The sequence below is a fragment of the Coregonus clupeaformis genome, chromosome 30 (genome assembly GCF_020615455.1).
Source record: "Coregonus clupeaformis isolate EN_2021a chromosome 30, ASM2061545v1, whole genome shotgun sequence".
Taxonomy (NCBI): Eukaryota; Metazoa; Chordata; class Actinopteri; order Salmoniformes; family Salmonidae; genus Coregonus; species Coregonus clupeaformis.
The window spans coordinates 32,092,726-32,111,265 of record NC_059221.1 but is presented as its reverse complement, the minus strand read 5'-3'; positions in this window follow the sequence as shown (position 1 = coordinate 32,111,265).

Below are 18,540 nucleotides of genomic sequence, written 5' to 3'. Positions count from 1 at the left end.
AGTTGTCTGACTGAATATTGTAATGGAAAAGTTGTCTGACTAAATGTTTTGATGGTAAAGTTGTGTGACTGAATGTTGTGATGGTAAGGTTGTCTGACTGAATATTGTGATGGTAAAGCTTTCAGACTAAATTTTGTGATGGTAAAAATGTCTGAAGGTCATGATTGGAAAGTTGTCTGACTGAGTATTGTGATTGTAATGTTGTCTGACTGAAAATTGTGATGGAAATGTTGTCTGACTGAATGTTGTGATGGTAAAGTTGTCTGACATTATATTGTGATGGTTGAGTTGTCTGACTGAATATTGTAATGGCAAAGTTGTCTGACTGAATGTTTTGATGGTAAAGTTGTCTAGAAATGTTGTGATGATGAGGTTGTCTGACTGAATATTGTGATGGTAAAGTTGTCTGACTGAATGTAGTGTTGGTATTCTTGTCTGATTGAATATTGTGATGGTAAAGTTGTCTGAATGTCATGATGGTAAAAGTTGTCTGACTGAATATTGTGATGGTAAGGTTGTCTGACTGAATATTGTGATGGTTATGTTGTCTGACTTAATGTTGTGACGTTATAGTTGTTAGACTGAATATTGTGATTGTAAAGTTGTCTGACTGAATGTTGTAATGTTAAAGTTGTCTAGAAATGTTGTGATGATGAGGTTGTCTGACTGAATATTGTGATGGTAAAGTTGTCTGACTGAATGTTGTGATGGTATTCTTGTCTGATTGAATATTGTGATGGTAAAGTTGTCTGAATGTCGTGATGGTAAGTTGTCTGACTGAATGTTGTGATGGTAATGTTGTCTGACCTAATATTGTGATGTAATTTTGTCTGAGTGAATGTTGTGACCGTTATGTTGTCTGACTGAATGTTGTGATGGTAGTGTTGTATGACTGAATGTTGGGATGGTAAAGTTGTCTGACTGAATGTTGGGATGGTAAAGTTGTCTTTCTGAATGTTGGGATGGTAAAGTTTTCTGACTGAATATTGTGATGGTATTCTTGTCTGATTGAATATTATGATGGTAAAGTTGTCTGAATGTTGTGATGGTAAAGTTGTCTGAAAGATTGTTGTGACGGCAAAGTTGACTGAATTAATATTGTGAAGGTAAAGTTGTCTGACTGAATGTTGTCACGGTTATGTTGTCTGACTGAATGTTGTGATGGTAAAGTTGTCTGACTGAATGTTGTGATGGTAAAGTTGTCCGACTGAATGTTGAGATGGTAAAGTTGTCTTACTGAATGTTGGGATGGTAAAGTTGTCTGACTGAATGTTGTGATGGTAATGTTGTCTGACTGAATATTGTGATGGAAAGGTTATCTGACTGAATGTTGTGATGGTAAAGTTGTCTGAATGAATATTGTGATGGTAAAGATGTTTGACTGAATATTGTGATGGTAAAGTTGTCTATCTGTATGTTGTAATGGTAAAGTTGTCTGACATTATATTGTGATGGTATAGTTGTCTGACTGACTGTTGTAATGGCAAAGTTGTCTGATTGAACGTTTTGTTGGTAAAGTTGTCTGAAAAAATGTTGTAATGATGAAGTTGTCTAACTGAATATTGTGATGGTATTCTTGTCTGGTTGAATATTGTGATGGTAAAGTTGTCTGAATGTCATGATGGTAAAAGTTGTCTGACTGAATATTGTGATGGTAAAGTTGTCTGAATGTCGTGATGGTAAAAGTTGTCTGACTGAATATTGTGATGGTAAGGTTGTCTGACTGAATATTGTGATGGTTATGTTGTCTGACTTAATGTTGTAACTTTATAGTTGTTAGACTGAATATTGTGATTGTAAAGTTGTCTGACTGAATGTTGTAATGTTAAAGTTGTCTAGAAATGTTGTGATGATGAGGTTGTCTGACTGAATATTGTGATGGTAAAGTTGTCTGACTGAATGTTGTGATGGTATTCTTGTCTGATTGAATATTGTGATGGTAAAGTTGTCTGAATGTCGTGATGGTAAAGTTGTCTGACTGAATGTTGTGATGGTAATGTTGTCTGACCTAATATTGTGATGGTAATTTTGTCTGAGTGAATGTTGTGACCGTTATGTTGTCTGACTGAATGTTGTGATGGTAGTGTTGTCTGACTGAATGTTGTGATGGTAAAGTTGTCTGACTGAATGTTGGGATGGTAAAGTTGTCTTACTGAATGTTGTGATGGTAAAGTTTTCTGACTGAATATTGTGATGGTATTCTTGTCTGATTGAATATTGTGATGGTAAAGTTGTCTGAATGTTGTGATGGTAAAGTTGTCTGAAAGATTGTTGTGACGGCAAAGTTGTCTGACTTAATATTGTGATGGTAAAGTTGTCTGACTGAATGTTGAGATGGTAAAGTTGTCTTACTGAATGTTGGTATGGTAAAGTTGTCTGACTGAATGTTGTGATGGTAAAGTTGTCCGACTGAATGTTGAGATGGTAAAGTTGTCTTACTGAATGTTGGGATGGTAAAGTTGTCTGACTGAATGTTGTGATGGTAATGTTGTCTGACTGAATATTGTGATGGAAAGGTTATCTGACTGAATGTTGTGATGGTAAAGTTGTCTGAATGAATATTGTGATGGTAAAGTTGTCTGAATGAATATTGTGATGGTAAAGTTGTTTGACTGAATGTTGTAATGGTAAAGTTGTCTGACATTATATTGTGATGGTAAAGTTGTCTGACTGACTGTTGTAATGGCAAAGTTGTCTGACTGAACGTTTTGTTGGTAAAGTTATCTAAAAAAGGTTGTAATGATGAAGTTGTCTAACTGAATATTGTAATGGTATTCTTGTCTGATTGAATATTGTGATGGTAAAGTTGTCTGAATGTCATGATGGTAAAAGTTGTCTGACTGAATATTGTGATGGTAAAGTTGTCTGAATGTCGTGATGGAAAAAGTTGTCTGACTGAATGTTGTGATGGTTAGGTTGTCTGACTGAATATTGTGATGGTTATGTTGTCTGACTTAATGTTGTGACGGTAAAATTGTCTGACTGAACGTTGTGATGGTAAAGTTGTCTAAAAAATGTTGTGATGATGAAGTTGTCTAACTGAATATTGTGATGGTATTCTTGTCTGACTGAATGTTGTGATGGTAAAGTTGTCTGAATTTCGTGATGGTAAAAGTTGTCTGACTGAATGTTGTGATGGTTAGGTTGTCTGACTGAATATTGTGATGGTTATGTTGTCTGACTGAATGTTGTGATGGTAAAATTGTCTGACTGAATGTTGTGATGGTTAAGTTGTCTGACTGAATATTGTGATGGTTATGTTGTCTGACTTAATGTTGTGATGGTTATGTTGTCTGACTTAATGTTGTAACTTTATAGTTGTTAGACTGAATATTGTGATTGTAAAGTTGTCGGACTGAATGTTTTGATGGCAAAGTTGTCTAGAAATGTTGTGATGATGAGGTTGTCTGACTGAATATTGTGATGGTAAAGTTGTCTGACTGAATGTTGTGATGGTATTCTTGTCTGATTGAATATTGTGATGGTAAAGTTGTCTGAATGTCGTGATGGTAAGTTGTCTGACTGAATGTTGTGATGGTAATGTTGTCTGACCTAATATTGTGATGTAATTTTGTCTGAGTGAATGTTGTGACCGTTATGTTGTCTGACTGAATGTTGTGATGGTAGTGTTGTATGACTGAATGTTGGGATGGTAAAGTTGTCTGACTGAATGTTGGGATGGTAAAGTTGTCTTTCTGAATGTTGGGATGGTAAAGTTTTCTGACTGAATATTGTGATGGTATTCTTGTCTGATTGAATATTATGATGGTAAAGTTGTCTGAATGTTGTGATGGTAAAGTTGTCTGAAAGATTGTTGTGACGGCAAAGTTGACTGACTTAATATTGTGAAGGTAAAGTTGTCTGACTGAATGTTGTCACGGTTATGTTGTCTGACTGAATGTTGTGATGGTAAAGTTGTCTGACTGAATGTTGTGATGGTAAAGTTGTCCGACTGAATGTTGAGATGGTAAAGTTGTCTTACTGAATGTTGGGATGGTAAAGTTGTCTGACTGAATGTTGTGATGGTAATGTTGTCTGACTGAATATTGTGATGGAAAGGTTATCTGACTGAATGTTGTGATGGTAAAGTTGTCTGAATGAATATTGTGATGGTAAAGTTGTTTGACTGAATATTGTGATGGTAAAGTTGTCTATCTGAATGTTGTAATGGTAAAGTTGTCTGACATTATATTGTGATGGTAAAGTTGTCTGACTGAATGTTGTAATGGCAAAGTTTTCTGACTGAACGTTTTGTTGGTAAAGTTGTCTGAAAAATGTTGTAATGATGAACTTGTCTAACTGAATATTGTGATGGTATTCTTGTCTGATTGAATATTGTGATGGTAAAGTTGTCTGAATGTCATGATGGTAAAAGTTGTCTGACTGAATATTGTGATGGTAAAGTTGTGTGAATGTCGTGATGGTAAAAGTTGTCTGACTGAATGTTGTGATGGTTAGGTTGTCTGACTGAATATTGTGATGGTTATGTTGTCTGACTTAATGTTGTGACGGTAAAATTGTCTGACTGAACGTTGTGATGGTAAAGTTGTCAAAAAAATGTTGTGATGATGAAGTTGTCTAACTGAATATTGTGATGGTATTCTTGTCTGATTGAATATTGTGATGGTAAAGTTGTCTGAATGTCGTGATGGTAAAAGTTGTCTGACTGAATGTTGTGATGGTTAGGTTGTCTGACTGAATATTGTGATGGTAAAATTGTCTGACTGAACGTTGTGATGGTAAAATTGTCTGACTGAATGTTGTGATGGTTAGGTTGTCTGACTGAATATTGTGATGGTTATGTTGTCTGACTTAATGTTGTGACGGTAAAATTGTCTGACTGAACGTTGTGATGGTAAAGTTTTCTAAAAAATGTTGTGATGATGAAGTTGTCTAACTGAATATTGTGATGGTATTCTTGTCTGATTGAATATTGTGATGGTATAGTCGTCTGAATATCGTGATGGTTAGGTTGTTTGACTGAATGTTGTGATGGTAAAGTTGTCTTACTGAATATTGTAATGGTAAAGCTTTCAGACTAAATTTTGTGATGGTAAATGTCTGAAGGTATGATTGAAAGTTGTCTGACTGAGTATTGTGATTGTAATGTTGTCTGACTGAATGTTGTGATGGTAAAATTGTCTGACTGAATGTTGTGATGGTTAGGTTGTCTGACTGAATATTGTGATGGTTATGTTGTCTGACTTAATGTCGTGACAGTATAGTTGTCAGACTGAATATTGTGATGGTAAAGTTGTCTGACTGAATGTTGTAATGGCAAAGTTGTCTGACTGAATGTCGTGATGGTAAAGTTGTCTAAAAAATGATGTGATGATGAAGTTGTCTAACTGAATATTGTGATGGTATTCTTGTCTGATTGAATATTGTGATGGTAAATTCGTCTGAATGTCGTGATGGTTAGGTTGTCTGACTGAATATTGTAATGGTAAAGCTTTCAGACTGAATTTTGTGATGGTAAAAATGTCTGAAGGTCATGATTTGAAAGTTGTCTGACTGAGTATTGTGATTGTAATGTTGTCTGACTGAATATTGTAATGGTTAGGTTGTCTGACTGAATATTGTGATGGTTATGTTGTCTGACTGAATGTTGTGATGGTAAAATTGTCTGACTGAATGTTGTGATGGTTAGGTTGTCTGACCTAATATTGTGATGGTTATGTTGTCTGACTTAATGTCGTGACAGTATAGTTGTCAGACTGAATATCGTGATGGTAAAGTTGTCTGACTGAATGTTGTAATGGCAAAGTTGTCTGACTGAATGTCGTGATGGTAAAGTTGTCTAAAAAATGATGTGATCATGAAGTTGTCTAACTGAATATTGTGATGGTATTCTTGTCTGATTGAATATTGTGATGGTAAATTCGTCTGAATGTCGTGATGGTTAGGTGTCTGACTGAATATTGTAATGGTAAAGCTTTCAGACTGAATTTTGTGATGGTAAAAATGTCTGAAGGTCATGATTTGAAAGTTGTCTGACTGAGTATTGTGATTGTAATGTTGTCTGACTGAATATTGTGATGGAAATGTTGTCTGACTGAATGTTGTGATGGTAAAGTTGTCTGACATTATATTGTGATGGTTGAGTTGTCTGACTGAATATTGTAATGGCAAAGTTGTCTGACTGAATGTTGTGATGGTAAAGTTGTCTGACTGAATGTTGTGATGGTAAAGTTGTCCGACTGAATGTTGAGATGGTAAAGTTGTCTTACTGAATGTTGGGATGGTAAAGTTGTCTGACTGAATGTTGTGATGGTAATGTTGTCTGACTGAATATTGTGATGGAAAGGTTATCTGACTGAATGTTGTGATGGTAAAGTTGTCTGAATGAATATTGTGATGGTAAAGATGTTTGACTGAATATTGTGATGGTAGAGTTGTCTATCTGAATGTTGTAATGGTAAAGTTGTCTGACATTATATTGTGATGGTATAGTTGTCTGACTGACTGTTGTAATGGCAAAGTTGTCTGATTGAACGTTTTGTTGGTAAAGTTGTCTGAAAAATGTTGTAATGATGAACTTGTCTAACTGAATATTGTGATGGTATTCTTGTCTGATTGAATATTGTGATGGTAAAGTTGTCTGAATGTCATGATGGTAAAAGTTGTCTTACTGAATATTGTGATGGTAAAGTTGTGTGAATGTCGTGATGGTAAAAGTTGTCTGACTGAATGTTGTGATGGTTAGGTTGTCTGACTGAATATTGTGATGGTTATGTTGTCTGACTTAATGTTGTGACGGTAAAATTGTCTGACTGAACGTTGTGATGGTAAAGTTGTCAAAAAAATGTTGTGATGATGAAGTTGTCTAACTGAATATTGTGATGGTATTCTTGTCTGATTGAATATTGTGATGGTAAAGTTGTCTGAATTTCGTGATGGTAAAAGTTGTCTGACTGAATGTTGTAATGGTTAGGTTGTCTGACTGAATATTGTGATGGTTATGTTGTCTGACTGAATGTTGTGATGGTAAAATTGTCTGACTGAATGTTGTGATGGTTAAGTTGTCTGACTGAATATTGTGATGGTTATGTTGTCTGACTTAATGTTGTGATGGTTATGTTGTCTGACTTAATGTTGTAACTTTATAGTTGTTAGACTGAATATTGTGATTGTAAAGTTGTCTGACTGAATGTTGTAATGTTAAAGTTGTCTAGAAATGTTGTGATGATGAGGTTGTCTGACTGAATATTGTGATGGTAAAGTTGTCTGACTGAATGTTGTGATGGTATTCTTGTCTGATTGAATATTGTGATGGTAAAGTTGTCTGAATGTCGTGATGGTAAGTTGTCTGACTGAATGTTGTGATGGTAATGTTGTCTGACCTAATATTGTGATGTAATTTTGTCTGAGTGAATGTTGTGACCGTTATGTTGTCTGACTGAATGTTGTGATGGTAGTGTTGTATGACTGAATATTGTGATGGTAAAGTTGTCTGAATGTCGTGATGGTAAAAGTTGTCTGACTGAATGTTGTGATGGTTAGGTTGTCTGACTGAATATTGTGATGGTATTCTTGTCTGATTGAATATTATGATGGTAAAGTTGTCTGAATGTTGTGATGGTAAAGTTGTCTGAAAGATTGTTGTGACGGCAAAGTTGACTGACTTAATATTGTGAAGGTAAAGTTGTCTGACTGAATGTTGTCACGGTTATGTTGTCTGACTGAATGTTGTGATGGTAAAGTTGTCTGACTGAATGTTGTGATGGTAAAGTTGTCCGACTGAATGTTGAGATGGTAAAGTTGTCTTACTGAATGTTGGGATGGTAAAGTTGTCTGACTGAATGTTGTGATGGTAATGTTGTCTGACTGAATATTGTGATGGAAAGGTTGTCTGACTGAATGTTGTGATGGTAAAGTTGTCTGAATGAATATTGTGATGGTAAAGATGTTTGACTGAATATTGTGATGGTAAAGTTGTCTATCTGAATGTTGTAATGGTAAAGTTGTCTGACATTATATTGTGATGGTATAGTTGTCTGACTGAATGTTGTAATGGCAAAGTTGTCTGACTGAACGTTTTGATGGTAAAGTTGTCTAAAAAATGTTGTAATGATGAAGTTGTCTAACTGAATATTGTGATGGTATTCTTGTCTGATTGAATATTGTGATGGTAAAGTTGTCTGAATGTCATGATGGTAAAAGTTGTCTGACTGAATATTGTGATGGTAAAGTTGTCTGAATGTCGTGATGGTAAAAGTTGTCTGACTGAATGTTGTGATGGTTAGGTTGTCTGACTGAATATTGTGATGGTTATGTTGTCTGACTTAATGTTGTGACGGTAAAATTGTCTGACTGAACGTTGTGATGGTAAAGTTGTCAAAAAAATGTTGTGATGATGAAGTTGTCTAACTGAATATTGTGATGGTATTCTTGTCTGATTGAATATTGTGATGGTAAAGTTGTCTGAATTTCGTGATGGTAAAAGTTGTCTGACTGAATGTTGTAATGGTTAGGTTGTCTGACTGAATATTGTGATGGTTATGTTGTCTGACTGAATGTTGTGATGGTAAAATTGTCTGACTGAATGTTGTGATGGTTAGGTTGTCTGACTGAATATTGTGATGGTTATGTTGTCTGACTTAATGTTGTGACGGTAAAATTGTCTGACTGAACGTTGTGATGGTAAAGTTGTCTAAAAAATGTTGTGATGATGAAGTTGTCTAACTGAATATTGTGATGGTATTCTTGTCTGATTGAATATTGTGATGGTATAGTCGTCTGAATATCGTGATGGTTAGGTTGTTTGACTGAATGTTGTGATGGTAAGGTTGTCTTACTGAATATTGTAATGGTAAAGCTTTCAGACTAAATTTTGTGATGGTAAAAATGTCTGAAGGTCATGATTGGAAAGTTGTCTGACTGAGTATTGTGATTGTAATGTTGTCTGACTGAATGTTGTGATGGTAAAATTGTCTGACTGAATGTTGTGATGGTTAGGTTGTCTGACTGAATATTGTGATGGTTATGTTTTCTGACTTAATGTCGTGACAGTATAGTTGTCAGACTGAATATTGTGATGGTAAAGTTGTCTGACTGAATGTTGTAATGGCAAAGTTGTCTGACTGAATGTCGTGATGGTAAAGTTGTCTAAAAAATGATGTGATGATGAAGTTGTCTAACTGAATATTGTGATGGTATTCTTGTCTGATTGAATATTGTGATGGTAAAGTTGTCTGAATGTAGTGATGGTAAAGTTGTCTGACTGAATATTGTAATGGTAAAGCTTTCAGACTGAATTTTGTGATAGTAAAAATGTCTGAAGGTCATGATTTGAAAGTTGTCTGACTGAGTATTGTGATTGTAATGTTGTCTGACTGAATATTGTAATGGTTAGGTTGTCTGACTGAATATTGTGATGGTTATGTTGTCTGACTGAATGTTGTGATGGTAAAATTGTCTGACTGAATGTTGTGATGGTTAGGTTGTCTGACTGAATATTGTGATGGTTATGTTGTCTGACTTAATGTCGTGACAGTATAGTTGTCAGACTGAATATCGTGATGGTAAAGTTGTCTGACTGAATGTTGTAATGGCAAAGTTGTCTGACTGAATGTCGTGATGGTAAAGTTGTCTAAAAAATGATGTGATGATGAAGTTGTCTAACTGAATATTGTGATGGTATTCTTGTCTGATTGAATATTGTGATGGTAAATTCGTCTGAATGTCGTGATGGTTAGGTTGTCTGACTGAATATTGTAATGGTAAAGCTTTCAGACTGAATTTTGTGATGGTAAAAATGTCTGAAGGTCATGATTTGAAAGTTGTCTGACTGAGTATTGTGATTGTAATGTTGTCTGACTGAATATTTTGTGATGGAAATGTTGTCTGACTGAATGTTGTGATGGTAAAGTTGTCTGACATTATATTGTGATGGTTGAGTTGTCTGACTGAATATTGTAATGGCAAAGTTGTCTGACTGAATGTTGTGATGGTAAAGTTGTCTGACTGAATGTTGTGATGGTAAAGTTGTCCGACTGAATGTTGAGATGGTAAAGTTGTCTTACTGAATGTTGGGATGGTAAAGTTGTCTGACTGAATGTTGTGATGGTAATGTTGTCTGACTGAATATTGTGATGGTAAGGTTATCTGACTGAATGTTGTGATGGTAAAGTTGTCTGAATGAATATTGTGATGGTAAAGTTGTTTGACTGAATATTGTGATGGTAAAGTTGTCTATCTGAATGTTGTGATGGTAAAGTTGTCTGACTGAATATTGTGATGGTATAGTTGTCTGACTGAATGTTGTGATGGCAAAGTTGTCTGACTGAACGTTTTGTTGGTAAAGTTGTCTGAAAAAATGTTGTAATGATGAACTTGTCTAACTGAATATTGTGATGGTATTCTTGTCTGATTGAATATTGTGATGGTAAAGTTGTCTGAATGTCGTGATGGTAAAAGTTGTCTGACTGAATATTGTGATGGTAAAGTTGTGTGAATGTCGTGATGGTAAAAGTTGTCTGACTGAATGTTGTGATGGTTAGGTTGTCTGACTGAATATTGTGATGGTTATGTTGTCTGACTTAATGTTGTGACGGTAAAATTGTCTGACTGAACGTTGTGATGGTAAAGTTGTCTAAAAAATGTTGTGATGATGAAGTTGTCTAACTGAATATTGTGATGGTATTCTTGTCTGATTGAATATTGTGATGGTAAAGTTGTCTGAATTTCGTGATGGTAAAAGTTGTCTGACTGAATGTTGTAATGGTTAGGTTGTCTGACTGAATATTGTGATGGTTATGTTGTCTGACTGAATGTTGTGATGGTAAAATTGTCTGACTGAATGTTGTGATGGTTAGGTTGTCTGACTGAATATTGTGATGGTTATGTTGTCTGACTTAATGTTGTGACGGTAAAATTGTCTGACTGAACGTTGTGATGGTAAAGTTTTCTAAAAAATGTTGTGATGATGAAGTTGTCTAACTGAATATTGTGATGGTATTCTTGTCTGATTGAATATTGTGATGGTATAGTCGTCTGAATATCGTGATGGTTAGGTTGTTTGACTGAATGTTGTGATGGTAAGGTTGTCTTACTGAATATTGTAATGGTAAAGCTTTCAGACTAAATTTTGTGATGGTAAAAATGTCTGAAGGTCATGATTGGAAAGTTGTCTGACTGAGTATTGTGATTGTAATGTTGTCTGACTGAATGTTGTGATGGTAAAATTGTCTGACTGAATGTTGTGATGGTTAGGTTGTCTGACTGAATATTGTGATGGTTATGTTGTCTGACTTAATGTCGTGACAGTATAGTTGTCAGACTGAATATTGTGATGGTAAAGTTGTCTGACTGAATGTTGTAATGGCAAAGTTGTCTGACTGAATGTCGTGATGGTAAAGTTGTCTAAAAAAATGTTGTGATGATGAAGTTGTCTAACTGAATATTGTGATGGTATTCTTGTCTGATTGAATATTGTGATGGTAAATTCGTCTGAATGTCGTGATGGTAAAGTTGTCTGACTGAATATTGTGATGGTAAAGCTTTCAGACTGAATTTTGTGATGGTAAAAATGTCTGAAGGTTTTGAAAGTTGTCTGACTGAATATTGTGATTGTAATGTTGTCTGACTGAATATTGTAATGGTAAAGTTGTCTGACTGAATATTGTGATGGTTATGTTGTCTGACTGAATGTTGTGATGGTAAAATTGTCTGACTGAATGTTGTGATGGTTAAGTTGTCTGACTGAATATTGTGATGGTAATGTTGTCTGACTTAATGTCGTGACAGTATAGTTGTCTGACTGAATATTGTGATGGTAAAGTTGTCTGACTGAATGTTGTGATTGCAAAGTTGTCTGACTGAATGTTGTGATGGTAAAGTTGTCTAAAAAATGATGTGATGATGAAGTTGTCTGACTGAATATTGTGATGGTATTCTTGTCTGATTGAATATTGTGATGGTAAATTTGTCTGAATGTCGTGATGGTTAAGTTGTCTGACTGAATATTGTGATGGTAAAGCTTTCAGACTGAATTTTGTGATGGTAAAAATGTCTGAAGGTCATGATTTGAAAGTTGTCTGACTGAATATTGTGATTGTAATGTTGTCTGACTGAATATTTTGTGATGGAAATGTTGTCTGACTGAATGTTGTGATGGTAAAGTTGTCTGACATTATATTGTGATGGTAAAGTTGTCTGACTGAATATTGTGATGGTAAAGTTGTCTGACTGAATGTAGTGATGGTAAAGTTGTCTGACTGAATGTTTTGATGGTAAAGATGTCCGACTGAATGTTGGGATGGTAGAGTTGTCTGACTGAATGTTGTGATGGTAAAATTGTCTGACTGAATGTTGTGATGGTAATGTTGTCTGACTGAATGTTGTGATGGTAAAGGTTATCTGACTGAATGTTGTGATGGTAAAGTTGTCTGAATGAATATTGTGATGGTAAAGTTGTCTGACTGAATATTGTGATGGTAAAGTTGTCTGTCTGAATGTTGTGATGGTAAAGTTGTCTGACATTATATTGTGATGGTAAAGTTGTCTGACTGAATGTTGTGATGGTAAAGTTGTCTGACTGAACGTTTTGATGGTAAAGTTGTCTGAAAAAATGTTGTAATGATGAAAGTTGTCTAACTGAATATTGTGATGGTATTCTTGTCTGATTGAATATTGTGATGGTAAAGTTGTCTGAATGTCATGATGGTAAAAGTTGTCTGACTGAATATTGTGATGGTAAAGTTGTCTGACTATGTCGTGATGGTAAAAGTTGTCTGACTGAATGTTGTGATGGTTAGGTTGTCTGACTGAATATTGTGATGGTTATTTTGTCTGACTTAATGTTGTGACGGTAAAATTGTCTGACTGAACGTTGTGATGGTAAAGTTGTCTAAAAATGTTGTGATGATGAAGTTGTCTAACTGAATATTGTGATGGTATTCTTGTCTGATTGAATATTGTGATGGTAAAGTTGTCTGAATGTCGTGATGGTAAAAGATGTCTGACTGAATGTTGTGATGGTTAGGTTGTCTGGCTGAATATTGTGATGGTAAGGTTGTCTGACTGAATGTTGTGATGGTAAAATTGTCTGACTGAATGTTGTGATGGTTAGGTTGTCTGACTGAATATTGTGATGGTTATGTTGTCTGACTTAATGTTGTGACGGTAAAAGTTGTCTGACTGAATGTTGTGATGGTAAAGTTGTCTAAAAAAATGTTGTGATGATGAAGTTGTCTGACTGAATATTGTGATGGTATTCTTGTCTGATTGAATATTGTGATGGTAAAGTCGTCTGAATGTCGTGATGGTTAGGTTGTCTGACTGAATGTTGTGATGGTAAGGTTGTCTGACTGAATATTGTAATGGTAAAGCTTTCAGACTAAATTTTGTGATGGTAAAATTGTCTGAAGGTCGATTGAAAGTTGTCTGACTGAGTATTGTGATTGTAATGTTGTCTGACTGAATGTTGTGATGGTAAAATTGTCTGACTGAATGTTGTGATGGTAAGGTTGTCTGACTGAATATTGTGATGGTTATGTTGTCTGACTTAATGTTGTGACAGTATAGTTGTCTGACTGAATATTGTGATGGTAAAGTTGTCTGACTGAATGTTGTAATGGCAAAGTTGTCTGACTGAATGTTGTGATGGTAAAGTTGTCTAAAAATGATGTGATGATGAAGTTGTCTAACTGAATATTGTGATGGTATTCTTGTCTGATTGAATATTGTGATGGTAAAGTTGTCTGACATGTCGTGATGGTAAAGTTGTCTGACTGAATATTGTAATGGTAAAGCTTTCTGACTGAATTTTGTGATGGTAAAATGTCTGAAGGTCATGATTTGAAAGTTGTCTGACTGAATATTGTGATTGTAATGTTGTCTGACTGAATATTGTAATGGTTAGGTTGTCTGACTGAATATTGTGATGGTTATGTTGTCTGACTGAATGTTGTGATGGTAAAATTGTCTGACTGAATGTTGTGATGGTTAGGTTGTCTGACTGAATATTGTGATGGTTATGTTGTCTGACTTAATGTCGTGACAGTATAGTTGTCAGACTGAATATCGTGATGGTAAAGTTGTCTGACTGAATGTTGTAATTGCAAAGTTGTTTGACTGAATGTCGTGATGGTAAAGTTGTCTAAAAAATGATGTGATGATGAAGTTGTCTAACTGAATATTGTGATGGTATTCTTGTCTGATTGAATATTGTGATGGTAAATTCGTCTGAATGTCGTGATGGTTAGGTTGTCTGACTGAATATTGTAATGGTAAAGCTTTCAGACTGAATTTTGTGATGGTAAAAATGTCTGAAGGTCATGATTTGAAAGTTGTCTGACTGAGTATTGTGATTGTAATGTTGTCTGACTGAATATTTTGTGATGGAAATGTTGTCTGACTGAATGTTGTGATGGTAAAGTTGTCTGACATTATATTGTGATGGTTGAGTTGTCTGACTGAATATTGTAATGGCAAAGTTGTCTGACTGAATGTTTTGATGGTAAAGTTGTCTAGAAATGTTGTGATGATGAGGTTGTCTGACTGAATATTGTGATGGTAAAGTTGTCTGACTGAATGTTGTGATGGTATTCTTGTCTGATTGAATATTGTGATGGTAAAGTTGTCTGAATGTCGTGATGGTAAAAGTTGTCTGACTGAATGTTGTGATGGTTAGGTTGTCTGACTGAATATTGTGATGGTAAGGTTGTCTGACTGAATGTTGTGATGGTAAAATTGTCTGTCTGAATGTTGTGATGGTTAGGTTGTCTGACTGAATATTGTGATGGTTATGTTGTCTGACTTAATGTTGAGACGGTATAGTTGTTAGACTGAATATTGTGATTGTAAAGTTGTCTAAAAAATGATGTGATGATGAAGTTGTCTGACTGAATATTGTGATGGTATTCTTGTCTGATTGAATATTGTGATGGTAAAGTCGTCTGAATGTCGTGATGGTTAGGTTGTCTGACTGAATATTGTTATGGTAAAGTTGTGTGACTGAATGTTGTAATGGTAAAGTTGTCTGACATTATATTGTGATGGTAAATTGTCTGACTGAATGTTGTTATGGCAAAGTTGTCTGACTGAATGTTTTGATGGTAAAGTTGCCTAAAAAATGTTGTGATGATGAGGTTGTCTGACTGAATATTGTGATGGTAAAGTTGTCTGACTGAATGTTGTGATGGTAATGTTGTCTGACCTAATATTGTGATGGTAAAGTTTTCTGACTAAATGTTGTGATGGTAATGTTGTCTGACTGAATATTGTGATGGAAAGGTTATCTGACTGAATGTTGTGATGGTAAAGTTGTCTGAATGAATATTGTGATGGTAAAGTTGTTTGACTAAATATTGTGATGGTAAAGTTGTCTCTCTGAATGTTGTAATGTAAAGTTGTCTGACATTATATTGTGATAGTAAAGTTGTCTGACTGAATGTTGTTATGGCAAAGTTGTCTGACTGAATGTTTTGATAGTAAAGTTGTCTTGACATTTTGTGATGATGAAGTTGTCTGACTGAAAATTGTGATGGTATTCTTGTCTGATTGAATATTGTGATGGTAAAGTTGTCTGAATGTCGTGATGGTAAAGTTTTCTGACTGAATGTTGTGATGGTAATGTTGTCTGACCTAATATTGTGATGTAATTTTGTCTGACTGAATGTTGTGACGGTTATGTTGTCTGACTGAATGTTGTGATGGTAGTGTTGTATGACTGAATGTTGGGATGGTAAAGTTGTCTGAATGATTGTTGGGATGGTAAAGTTGTCTTTCTGAATGTTGGGATGGTAAAGTTGTCTGACTGAATATTGTTATGCTATTCTTGTCTGATTGAATATTATGATGGTAAAGTTGTCTGAATGTTGTGATGGTAAAGTTGTCTGAAAGAATGTTGTGACGGCGATGTTGACTGACTTAATATTGTGATGGTAAAGTTGTCTGACTGAATGTTGTCACGGTTATGTTGTCTGACTGAATGTTGTGCTGGTAAAGTTTCTGACTGAATGTTGTGATGGTAAAGTTGTCCGACTGAATGTTGAGATGGTAAAGTTGTCTTACTGAATGTTGGGATGGTAAAGTTGTCTGACTGAATGTTGTGATGGTAAAGTTGTCTGAATGAATATTGTGATGGTAAAGTTGTTTGACTGAATATTGTGATGGTAAAGTTGTCTATCTGAATGTTGTAATGGTAAAGTTGTCTGACATTATATTGTGATGGTAAAGTTGTCTGACTGACTGTTGTAATGGCAAGGTTGTCTGACTGAACGTTTTGATGGTAAAGTTGTCTAAACATTTTTGTAATGATGAAGTTGTCTAACTGAATATTGTGATGGTATTCTTGTCTGATTGAATATTGTGATGGTAAAGTTGTCTGAATGTCGTGATGGTAAAGTTGTCTGAATGTCGTGATGGTAAACATTGTCTGACTGAATGTTGTGATGGTTAGGTTGTCTGACTGAATATTGTGATGGTTATGTTGTCTGACTTAATGTTTTGACTGTAAAATTGTCTGACTGAATGTTGTGATGGTTAGGTTGTCTGACTGAATATTGTGATGGTATTCTTGTCTGATTGAATATTGTGATGGTAAAGTTGTCTGAATGTCGTGATGGTAAAAGTTGTCTGACTGAATGTTGTGATGGTTAGGTTGTCTGACTGAATATTGTGATGGTTATGTTGTCTGACTTAATGTTGTGACGGTAAAATTGTCTGACTGAACGTTGTGATGGTAAAGTTGTCTAAAAATGTTGTGATGATGAAGTTGTCTAACTGAATATTGTGATGGTATTCTTGTCTGATTGAATATTGTGATGGTAAAGTTGTCTGAATGTCGGGATGGTAAAAGTTGTCTGACTGAATGTTGTGATGGTTAGGTTGTCTGACTGAATATTGTGATGGTTATGTTGTCTGACTTAATGTTGTGATGGTAAAATTGTCTGACTGAACGTTGTGATGGTAAAGTTGTCTAAAAATGTTGTGATGATGAAGTTGTCTAACTGAATATTGTGATGGTATTCTTGTCTGATTGAATATTGTGATGGTAAAGTTGTCTGACTGAATGTTGTGCTGGTAAAGTTGTCTGACTTAATATTGTGATGGTAAAGTTGTCTGACTGAATGTTGGGATGGTTAAGTTGTCTGACTGAATGTTGTGATGGTAAAGTTGTCTGACTGAATATTGTGATGGTAATCTTGTCTGACTGAATATTGTGATGGTAAAGTTGTCTGACTAAATGTTGTGATGGTAAAGTTGTCTGACTGAATGTTGTGATGGTATTCTTGTCTGACTGAATATTGTGATGGTAAAGTTGTCTGACTGAATGTCGTGATGGTAAAAGTTGTCTGACTGAATGTTGTGATGGTAAAGTTGTCTGACTGAATATTGTGATGGTAAAGTTGTCTGACTGAATATTGTGATGGTAAAGTTGTCTGACTGAATATTGTGATGGTAAAGTTGTCTGACTGAATGTTGTGATGGTAAAGTTGTCTGACTGAATGTTGTGATGGTAAAGTTTGTCTGAAAAAATGTTGTGATGATAAAGTTGTCTGACTGAATATTGTGATGGTAATGTTGTCTGACTGAATGTTGTGATGGTAAAGTTGTCTTACTGAATATTGTGATGGTAAAGTTGTCTGACTGAATGTTGTGATGGTAATGTTGTCTGACTGAATGTTGTGATGGTAAAGGTTGTCTGACTGAATATTGTGATGGTAATGTTGTCTGACTTAATGTTGTGATGGTATAGTTGTCTGACTGAATATTGTGATGGTAAAGTTGTCTGACTGAATATTGTGATGGTAAAGTTGTCTGACTGAATATTGTGATGGTAAAGTTGTCTACTGAATGTTGTGATGGTAAAGTTGTCTGACTGAATGTTGTGATGGTAAAGTTGTCTGACTAAATGTTGTGATGGTAAAGTTGTCTGACTGAATGTTGTGATGGTATGTCTTGTCTGATTGAATATTGTGATGGTAAATTGTCTGACTGAATATTGTGATGGTAAAGCTGTCTGACTGAATATTGTGATGGTAGAGTTGTGTGACTGAATGTTGTGATGGTAAAGTTGTCTGACTGAATATTGTGACTGTAAAGTTTTCAGACTGAATTTTGTGATGGTAAAGATGTCTGAAGGTCATGACTGGAAAGTTGTCTGACTGAATATTGTGATGGGAAAGTTGTCTGACTGAATATTGTGATGGAAAAGTTGTGTGACTGAATGTTGTGAAGGTTAAGTTGTCTAACTGAATACTGGGATGGTAAAGTTGTCTGACTAAATATTGTGATGGTGAAGTTGTCTGACTGAATATTGGGATGGTAAAGTTGTTTGACTGAATATTGTAATGGCAAAGTTGTCTGACTGAATGTTGTGATGGTAAAGTTGTCTAAACATTTTTGTGATAATGAAATTGTCTGATTGAATATTGTGATGGTAAAGTTGTCTGAATGTCATGATGGTAAAGTTGTCTGACTGAATGTTGTGATGGTAGAGTTGTCTGACTGAATGTTGTGATGGTAAAATTGTCTGACTGAATGTTGTGATGGTAAGGTTGTCTGACTGAATATTGTGATGGTAATGTTTTC